We start from the raw sequence: 9,754 nt of genomic DNA on the forward strand, positions 1-9,754 counted from the left end.
TCCATGCACCCCTGTGTTCATCACAGCATTATTTACAATAGCTAAGGTGTGGAAGCAACCTAAGTGCCCATCAACTGATGATTGGATAAAGAAGATATGGTGTGTGTATATATATATATATATATATATATATATACACACACACACACACACACACACACACACACACACACACACACACACAATGGAATACTACTCAGCCATAAAAAAGGACAAAGTCGTGCCATTCACAACAACATGGATGGACCTTGAGGGTATTATGTTAAGTGAAATAAGCCAGATAGAGAAAGACGAACTCTGTATGACTCCACTCATAGGGCCAGTAGACAAAGAGAACTGATTGGTGGTTACCAGGGGAAAGGCGGGTAGGGGGTGGGCACAAAGGGTGAAGGGGTGCACCTACAACACAACTGACAATAATGTACAACTGAAATTTCACAAGGTTGTAAACTATTATAATCTTAATAAAAAGTTAAAAAAAAAACAGAAGCCACCCAACAAGGAACCAAGGTTGCACAAAAACGTGAACACCTTGTTACTGTAAGTATTCCTGCAAGGGTCATAAATCCTCTAGGAAGGGAAGAAAGGGTTAGGGGGGTATTCAAATTAGGTAGACAACTGGATTAAGTGACTGTTACAGGTTCATTCTAACTCTGCAATGATATTATTTTAAGTGCAGAAGAAAAAGAATAAGTTGAGTCAGCAAACACTTTATTTCCCCAATAGAAAGTTAGGCTGGTGAAAGGGCAGAAGAAATGAGAAAGCCAAGGGATTCTAAGGTACATCTAAAAATGCGTGATATGTAAGGTCCTGAAAGGGAGACGCAGTGAACAGGTGAATCTGGATAAAAGATCTCTCAAATAAGGATACCACCTGTCCTGCCCTAAGGACCAAATGACTACGTAAGAAAAGCACTCTGTAAATAATCTATACATAAATATCATTGTTGGCATTCTACATTAGTCAGAATCTTCTAAGCTTTGCTCACCACACTTTAAAAAGGGTATGAAAAACCTAGAATCTGAAAGATCATCCAAGGTAAGGCATTGTGAATGGACTAAAGAGAGAGAAAGTATATTCTAGGTGAAATCCTAAAGGTATAAACAGAGTTTTACCCAAGGAAAGTTAACAAGGTATGTATTACATAATAGGTTAAGTGTTCTTAAAAAGGATGCTGTTCAACTGTTATCTATAACCAAGGAGTAGAAATTAAGAAGAGGTGGACTGAAATGAAGGCGAGCGAAATTTCAGGTAGGTCTAAAGAGGAACACTTACATGCTTGTTTTGAGACAAAGGAAAACGTATAAGCCTCAAGGCAACAAAGAGACACAGGAATTACAATTCCTACCTGTCAGGATGATAGGACCCTGGAAGAAGTTATGGAAGCTCAGAAATCAAAACCCTCCTGTCCTGGATTGGTCAACATTTACAGTCCTTGACGGAGTCAAATAAGACTATCTCCCAAGCTACTTTCTAGCTCTAGCAATCAGCAAAGTGGAGCCAATAAATAACTGTTTATTAGGAAAAGAAATAAAGTCAGCAGTTCAGCTTGGGAGTATATTTTATATGAGCATTCTACTTTAATCAAAAGTGTTCTTGTCCTTAAGTGATAAAGCAAATGGGGTCAAATGTTAATAGGTGAATCTAAATAAAGAGCATATGGGTAGTTCCTTGTACTACTTGTATTTTTGCAACTCTATTCAATTATGATGAAATAGTTATCACTTAGGTTTAAAATATCAGGAGTTGACTCTGATACTTCTTATCTGTGTAGTCATTAGTTCTTGTGGGAAAGTCTAGAACTTGATTATCCATCACTTCCTAGGGCCTGCCTTCCGTCCTCTGCTTTAATTAAGACAAGTTCACTCACCCATAGTGCCTGGCATCTCATATTTACAATGTTCTCATCAATCTCCAAGCCTTCATGCTCTCAATGTCATAAATAAATGGCCATGCTAAAATAAACCTCAATACTTGTTTTTTTACTCACATTTCAACCCTTCCTCAAAACTCTCCGCGATTCCTAATTACCATATAAACTTTGACCTCAAGAGCCTCTGCCAGGTCATTCTCATGGAGCTGGGAGAGGCGGGAGGGATTTCTCTCCCTGCAGCCTGCAGGCAACAAGGGATTGCACTGTCTAGGATATTTCAAAACAATAACAAAACCAACTAAAAGTCTTTCTGCTTTTTATTATCACCAAGCACTGGCAATTCTAAACAACCTTGGTGCTAAGATATGCCTTCCAACCACTGCCGGCAGCTGCCACCATCAGCCCTTAATACGTCACGGGTAATGGTCAGCCTCCCCGACCTCTGCACAAATTTTTTAGCCGATAGTTTTTCTTTTCCTTAGGATCTCAAGTTTTAAAAATAATAACAACAACAACAACAACAAAGACTAAGAGCAATCAGTGTACTTTCTCTAGTATTTGCAATTGTGAGGTATAGCACATCACTTTAATAGAAAAGTCAATGGATAATTTAATGTGATGCCTCACTCTAAGCAAAACTAAGTACAGTTCATTTATATAATCTGACCAATTATGATTTATTTTTAAAACTATATTTCAAACAACAATAATGCAAACAAGCGGTTCACAGCCACAACTACATGCCTGGAGGGTGGAAAATTTGCCAAGATTTATGGGACCAGACGCAGAGAACAGACAAGGCTCTACTAACAGGACTGCAGTCCTTCAGCTGCTCAGATTCCCTTGGGTCACTTTGGGGCCCAGGTCATCTTAGTCACTACAGGAAAAAAGGTTTAACTCAGCAGAAGAAAAAGGACAGAAAGTGATACTAAAAGAAGAGGCCGACAGTGCCTCAGCCAGTCTTACTGAAGGCCACACCTGCACCATAGGCAATGCAGCAGCTGGATGGCAAGCCAGCAGACCAACCCCTCCTTGGTAACTCTGTCCAAAAGCTGTATTCCTCAGCTCTAACAAATTCTCCTGATTCTATCAAACGGCAGAGAATGGCTTTCTAACTAGGGTATGCAGAAAACTGAGAACAGGTTAAATAATAATAAAAGTGATAATCAGAGAGTGCAGAACCAAAAAACTCAGTATAGCAAATTACTCCATATATTACACACGGGTGATTATGGAAAACAAAATGTCTAAGTATGTATATAAGAAGACAGAGTTTCCGTTATCGCTGTTTTAATAGTTCTTCCAATGCAGACATACATATTTCACTGTAGCATAAATAAAAAGAAAGAGTAAATCCATAAGAATCGTAATTTGCTGCATCCTCATAAAAAATTGCCCCTATTGGTTACTGTAAAATATGTCTAAATCCTACAGAATAACACATGGTTTATCTAAAGAAGGCTAAGAAATTTACTCAACAATTAGAACAAGGAAGGAAAATTTCAAAGATTATCCAGAAAACAGGGCAATCAAATTTCAGAGATATCATTCAGATATATAACTTGAAATCTGCCGAAGAAGGCAGGACTCTGGGATTGCAACATCAAGCACTTCCTCCACCACAAACTACCACAGCCCTGCATACTTTCTCAAGTGCTTATCTCCCAAAAACCAACGGCAAAGGGAGAAGAACACATTTTTCAAACCAAGATAGTATGGAAAAATTAGAACAAGGCTTATCAGAAAAACAGTATTATCCAACTTAAAGATTAAATTAAAACATAACTAGAAATCCACATGGCAGTTAATTCAATAACTATAGAGATCAGTGTCATCTTTCCATTTTTTCCCCAAAATTACTCAATATGCTCATTTACATGTTAAAGTATTGTTTATATCTAGGCATTGCTTTCTACTTGTAAATATGAGCTGTGCCCCTAAACATAAGGAAATTATAAGTATGTACCTAACGCAAGCACAAATTTTCAAGGCCATCAAGAGTTTAAAAGCTATAGTTATTAATACTGTACATTTGAAATTTGGAAGAGAGTATACTTTAAGTGTTCTCACCACAAAAAAAAGAAAGAAAGAAAATGGTGACTATGTGCGGTCATGATCTGTTAATCAGCTTGATCGTGGTAACCATTTCACAATGTATACATATATCAAATCATCACAACATGCACCTTAAATATACACAATTTTTATTTGTCAATTACACTTCAATAAAGCCGGGGCAGGGGAGAATTTATAAGCTAGCAAGACATGAAATCACCAATAAATATGAAATGTTCTAGTATACTTGAACTAGTGCAAGTCAAACCACCAAATCAGATCCAAAAATCACCTGTACCAACATAGTAATTTTAAAAATAAAAAAGTTTAACACGAATTATGAAACACCTGAAACAAGCAAAACAATCATCAGATATCACCCTCCCCACTGACAATGTCATGGCTCTCCCTAGCTACCTTACCCAGTTTGCGGCAAAAATCAAACTCACCATCTACCAAAAGCTGGGAGAGTCTTTGTAACTACATTGAAGTGAGATATTGTATGATGTAGATTAGGAAGTACATATTACAGCCATTAAATGTAAATGCAAGGTAGACTAACTAAAATGAATAATAATTACCTCTGGTAATGATTAAAACAGCCCACATACACTGGCCACTAATGAAAACTAAATGCACTAATGCATATATAACAGATCTTGGGTTACCAATATTTTTTAAAACACTGCCAATGGTAAACATATACATTTTTTTCCTTGTAACAGAAATAAAAACAGCAAATTCTTAGGAATTGCTAGTAATTGGCTGCACCCTAATCCAAAACTGCCCTTACTGGTTAAACTGAAAAACTAAACGCAAAGGATAACTTTTAGCAAAAATGTGTGAGAAAGGCAGAAAAACAATGAACTGTAACAGCAAACAGAACTGGCTTTCCATGTGATCATCACTGTAATTCTAAACGCATTTAGAGGTTCATTCCACGACAAAGGAAAGAAGATAGCCTAAACTCTGCAGAGTAGAGAAGATTCCAAAAGGAAAACTTTGGTTGGCTTGCTTGTTGTGTGAAGGCAACTTTCAAGTACTATCGGTTTGACAAAGAAATGCAGCATAAGTTGGACCTGGTGAAGAAGAGTTCAAGTTTTCCCTGGGAACGTGAAATATTTTCCCGACATCCACACAGGGGTAAACACACACACACACACACACACACACACACACACACACACACACACATATTAAAAAGCCAGCATGAATTGAAAATGAAGCAATACGAGTTCAGCATCCAATAGGTGGCTGGTCATCCTTCTGCTCCGTTAGGTCAAGATGCCCTTCTCATCTAAGACTCTCAGAGAGAGACTGACGCCCTCCTCTCGAACCTTTGCCCTGGAAGCCAGCCTTTGCCATCTTGTGCCACCTTCACAGACAGTCTGCCAAGTCCCGGGACACTCCCCCACGCGGGACGACTTTCCTCCAAGATGCATCCCTGCCCCGTGTCACCCGCGACTGCCCGTCTCCTGGCCTCTTCGGCCTCAGGGTCCCCAGTGCCTCCCTCCCCAGCCCCTCACGGCTGACCTCAGGGCTCTCCCCGTTCCCCGGCCCCCCATCACGGTCCCCTCCCTCAAACCTGGGGTCCCGGTTCTCCCTCTGCCCGCGCGGGGAGTCCCGACTCTCCCGTCCCTACCCGGTCTCCCCGTCCCGCGGCGCGGGGCAGCGGCGGGGCCGTGGGGAATCCACTGAGGAGACAAGTGCCGGGGACGCTCCGGCTCCGACCTGGACCCGGAGCCGGGCTTCCGCCTCGCGCCGGAAGGCGTTCCGAGCGAGACCGGAAGTCCCGCCCCGCCGGCTCCCCTGCTGTCCGCGGGGTTGCCCGGCTCCGCGGAGTCCTGATGGAGTGTGTGGAGGACCGGGGAGAGGGCGTCGCAGGCACGGAGCGGAGGGGCTTGCCCTGCGGGGCCGCGGCGCCCACAGTCTCCGTCCTCTCGCCTTGCTTCTCTTTCCAGCGGATCCGTCAGCCGGTCTGCAATCGCTTGACCAGGCGTCTGCCCTGCTCCCACCCCGTTAGAAACAGGATGACTCAGACGTTGACCCCTGCCTCCACCATCTCGTTTAAAGTTGTCATCAATACAGAGGTTCATCACATCACGAGGCAGTCTTGCTTCATTCCTTAATTCAAATTTTTATCACCTATTGTATATCAGTCATTCAACAACCAGCCTGTAAACAGACGCAAGCCCCTATCTTACGGAGCCAGGGAGGCACTCAGGGCGATGAAGGAAGCACAGAATAAATCAAACAGGGAAGCTTAGTGTATCATAAGGACAGATACATGAGCAAACAAGCGCAATGAAGCCATCAAGCTGTAGAGGAACTATGGCAGTGCTGTAGGGAATGGTGGGGTGTAAGGAGCCGGGCAGAGAAAGACTCTCTAGAGATAATGGCTGTTCAATTGAGACTGAAAGAAATGATGAATAAGAGTTAAAGGGCAGACAAGGTGGAGAAGGGTGTGCAGAGGAGAAGGATGCCACAGAGTGAGAGCTTTGCTGGATTAGGGAGCTAAAGGGGTTACAGTTAATTTAGCAAGGTCTGAGATCATAAAGACAAGGCCAGATCATGAAGACTATTGTGCCTTAGCTAAGGAATTTGGACTTTAGACTCTATGCAACAGGGAATCAGGGTTCTCTAGGAGAACAGAGAAAATAGTGAGTTATAGGGTTGACTAGGCTGACTGATGTAGTCATCAAAGAAAGATAAGAACTTGAAAGATCATGGAGAAAAGATCTTACCCTTGAGGGTGCTTTCTCAAACGCCCATAGCCAGATGTAAAAAAGATGGATGACTACTACAACCCTATAAAGTCAGGACCGCCAGGGCTTATATCCCTCAGGTTGCCGCATTGGGCAGATCACCCCCACCAACTGAGATGCCAGCTGAAGCCACAGGGAACCATGGAATGAGCCAAGGAGGAGAAACTTCATCACCAGCTACAGTAATGAGGACTGTTGTCTCTATTGCTATTTTCTTTCTTGCTACTAGTGTTTAATAAATACCCTCTTGCTTGCCAAGCCCCCTTTTCCTTTTTAAAAAGAAATAGTATAATAATAATTTTTTCCTTTATTTTCCTTTTGCCAGAAACAGGGTATGCTGTAACATATGGAGACAGGATTATGGTAGAAGAAAAGGAAGAATGGACATCATGTAGAAAGTCAGTACTTAGAGGGCACAACATCACCTCTGGTTGGAGTAGAAGGACATGGCTTTGGGTTTTCTCCTATTGGGAAGCTTAGCAGTCTATTTGTGGTAGTACATGAAATAACCAAATCATGCAGTGGAGAGTTGTGTCTTTGAAAGAATGAGCAGAAGAGAGTGTGTATGTGTGTTGTGATGTATGTGGAGGGTGTGTGTGTGAGTGGGTGTGTGCTGGGCCACCAAGAAATAGAGTGTAATAGACACTCCGTGAGATGTTTCCCCACCACAATTCCTCTTTTTGTAGGAATGCCCCAAAACTCAGCACAATCCCTTAAAGGGCCACATATGCATGCACAGGTGACCATGTTCTAGGGTAACTGACCATCCTGGTTTGCCCAGAATTGAGGGGGATCCCAGAATGCTGGACTTTTCATGCTCAAACTGGGATAGTCCTGCAAAAGCTGGGACAAGTTGGTCACACTATCATGTCCCCTGTATAATAGGTTAATGAAGAGATAGACACATCCTAAACTAGGCTATTTAGACTCTTCCCCCCCGGGAATTTTAAATATGGCATAGGGAAACACAGAGAAACAATTGCCATTAGAGCTGAGTCATATAAATGGCAGTGCCCTAAAGAAAAGATCTGTTAACACCCTTTGCCAAGGACCCAGGACCTACCATATTTCCTTTCATTACAGGAGATATCCCTGTGTACTTCCAAAACATTTTTTTTGCCTGTCTAGCTAAAGAAGGCCTCTGCTACTTGCAACCAAAATAATCTTAAGGAATATACCCATATCATACCTTTTTTTAAGATCACCTGCTCCCAGAGCCCCTGCTGAATGGGCACTGAGCCAAATGATCCATAGTCATTGCCACAGCAGACTGGACTGGATGTAGACACAACCCAAATAGGCTAAGAGAGTCTCTCATGTGTGGGTTTTTGAGTTCACACACAGAGCTCCAGTTGGTCTCTCTTTCATGTTGAGATGGAAATATCATGTAAACCTAGGATTGGGTTAGGCATAAACAAGACGTCCAAAGCTGGTGGAGAAAAGCGGGGAGGAACTAGAAGGAAGAGGACTAAGGAGGAATAAGGAGGAGAGAACGAAGGAAAAAGAGAAGGTAGAATTATCTGAGAAGTGGTCATCTTAGTTCCTATCTTTCCAGTCCCTTGTGAGGTCCAGCTAAACTTCCTGTCCTTAAAGTCTATGAAAATTCTGTGTCCTCCCAGTGAATTTCTCGTTTTGCTTGGGTTAGTTTTGGTAAATGTCTGTTGCTAGCAATGAAACGCCAAGACGTCGATTCACAAGGCTCGCTCAAAGCATCAACCTCTTCTCACTAGAGCTTTGGAACCAGCTTCTCTCCCCAGGCCAATGACAGGAGGAAAATTTGCACATCTCCACTGCTGCCTGGTCCCTTCAGGAAAACTGTCACAGTTCCCATGGCATTTGATGGGTGAGGCAAATCAGACAATCAGGATACAAATCTGGAGGGAGGCTTTGGAAGCCATGTGTTTCAAATTCTTCATTATATGGAGGAGGGAACTGAAGTCCAGCTAGACATAATGGTTTTCCTAAACAGTTCATAGTCCCAGAGACAGGACTAGTACAAAATCTGCTCTCTCCCAGTCCAGTAACCTGATCTTCTGGTGTGGAGAGAGTGCAACACCCCCAGGAGACTACTGTGACGTCCTTAAAAGTGTACCACCCGGCGTCTACCTCCCAGCCTTCAGAGTCTACCTTTGATTTGTCTATGTAATGGTATCAGCCTGACTGCAGAATCATCACGACTGTTCAGGAGACATTTGTGAGTGGCTGTCATTAACAGAAATGTTACTCTGAACCAGGAGAGAATATTTTGAGGAAAAATGTCCTACCTTTTTTTTTCCCGTCCTCACCAACTGGCTCAGACAGATGGGTTCATTAACAGAGCTAATAAGGTTAGTTATTTTAAAAGTTTATTTACACATTCTACATTCTCTTTAGTTCATATATGGATGTTTTTGTTATCCTTATTTTTTCTTTTCACCACCAACATAAACGTCAACATCATAAGCAGTTACATCTGAAACTATATCCTCTTCCTTCTGTACATGCAGTAATTTAGTAATTTGCAACAAAATCTATAATTTGCAACTAATCTATAGTTGGAGGCAATCACAATGGCATGTTCTCTGGAATAGTAACCATTTGAGTTAAAATTACATTAATTAAAAATTACGAATTGAGAGATAATTAAGGTCAGCCAGTGCTCTCCAATTAAGAATTCCCAACTCTACTGCAGGGTGCTTAAGGCAAGGTATTTTTTATGAAGATCTCAATCTCTGTGATCCAATAATATCTCTAGATTAAAATGAAAGATGACCCACTACATTTAGAGTGGTGTTTCTTCCTAAAAGGGGAGCTGCCCCAGAAAGGTTTCAATTTAATTGAAATATTTAAAAACATGACTTGATATTTTGGTCTACTTTTTTATGTTTAAGCGCACACTCCAGTGGCATTGAGTGCATTCACATTGTCGTGTAACCATCACCACTGCCCATCTCTAGAACTTCTTCATCTTCCCAAACTGAAATTCTGTACCTATTAAACACTAACTCCCCAGTCCCCCCTCCCCTAAGTCTAATTTTGGTCTCATTTTATAGGTTTGTATGCCCATAAAAATATTTTCAAC

The 9,754-nt window shown here is 41.7% G+C and overlaps 1 protein-coding gene across 2 annotated transcripts in view; it reads right to left on the minus strand.

Annotated features, from left to right (window-relative positions):
* DISP1 (dispatched RND transporter family member 1) overlaps positions 1-5,676 on the minus strand; it is a 210,757-nt gene extending 205,081 nt beyond the window's left edge. For both annotated transcript variants that reach the window (XM_046678924.1, XM_046678928.1), the window contains exon 1: positions 5,571-5,676. The gene's annotated coding sequence lies outside the window, so the exon portion shown is untranslated. The remainder of the gene's footprint in view (positions 1-5,570) is intronic.
* Positions 5,677-9,754: the final 4,078 nt, after the last annotated feature.

This window comes from Equus quagga, chromosome 12 (genome assembly GCF_021613505.1).
Source record: "Equus quagga isolate Etosha38 chromosome 12, UCLA_HA_Equagga_1.0, whole genome shotgun sequence".
Taxonomy (NCBI): Eukaryota; Metazoa; Chordata; class Mammalia; order Perissodactyla; family Equidae; genus Equus; species Equus quagga.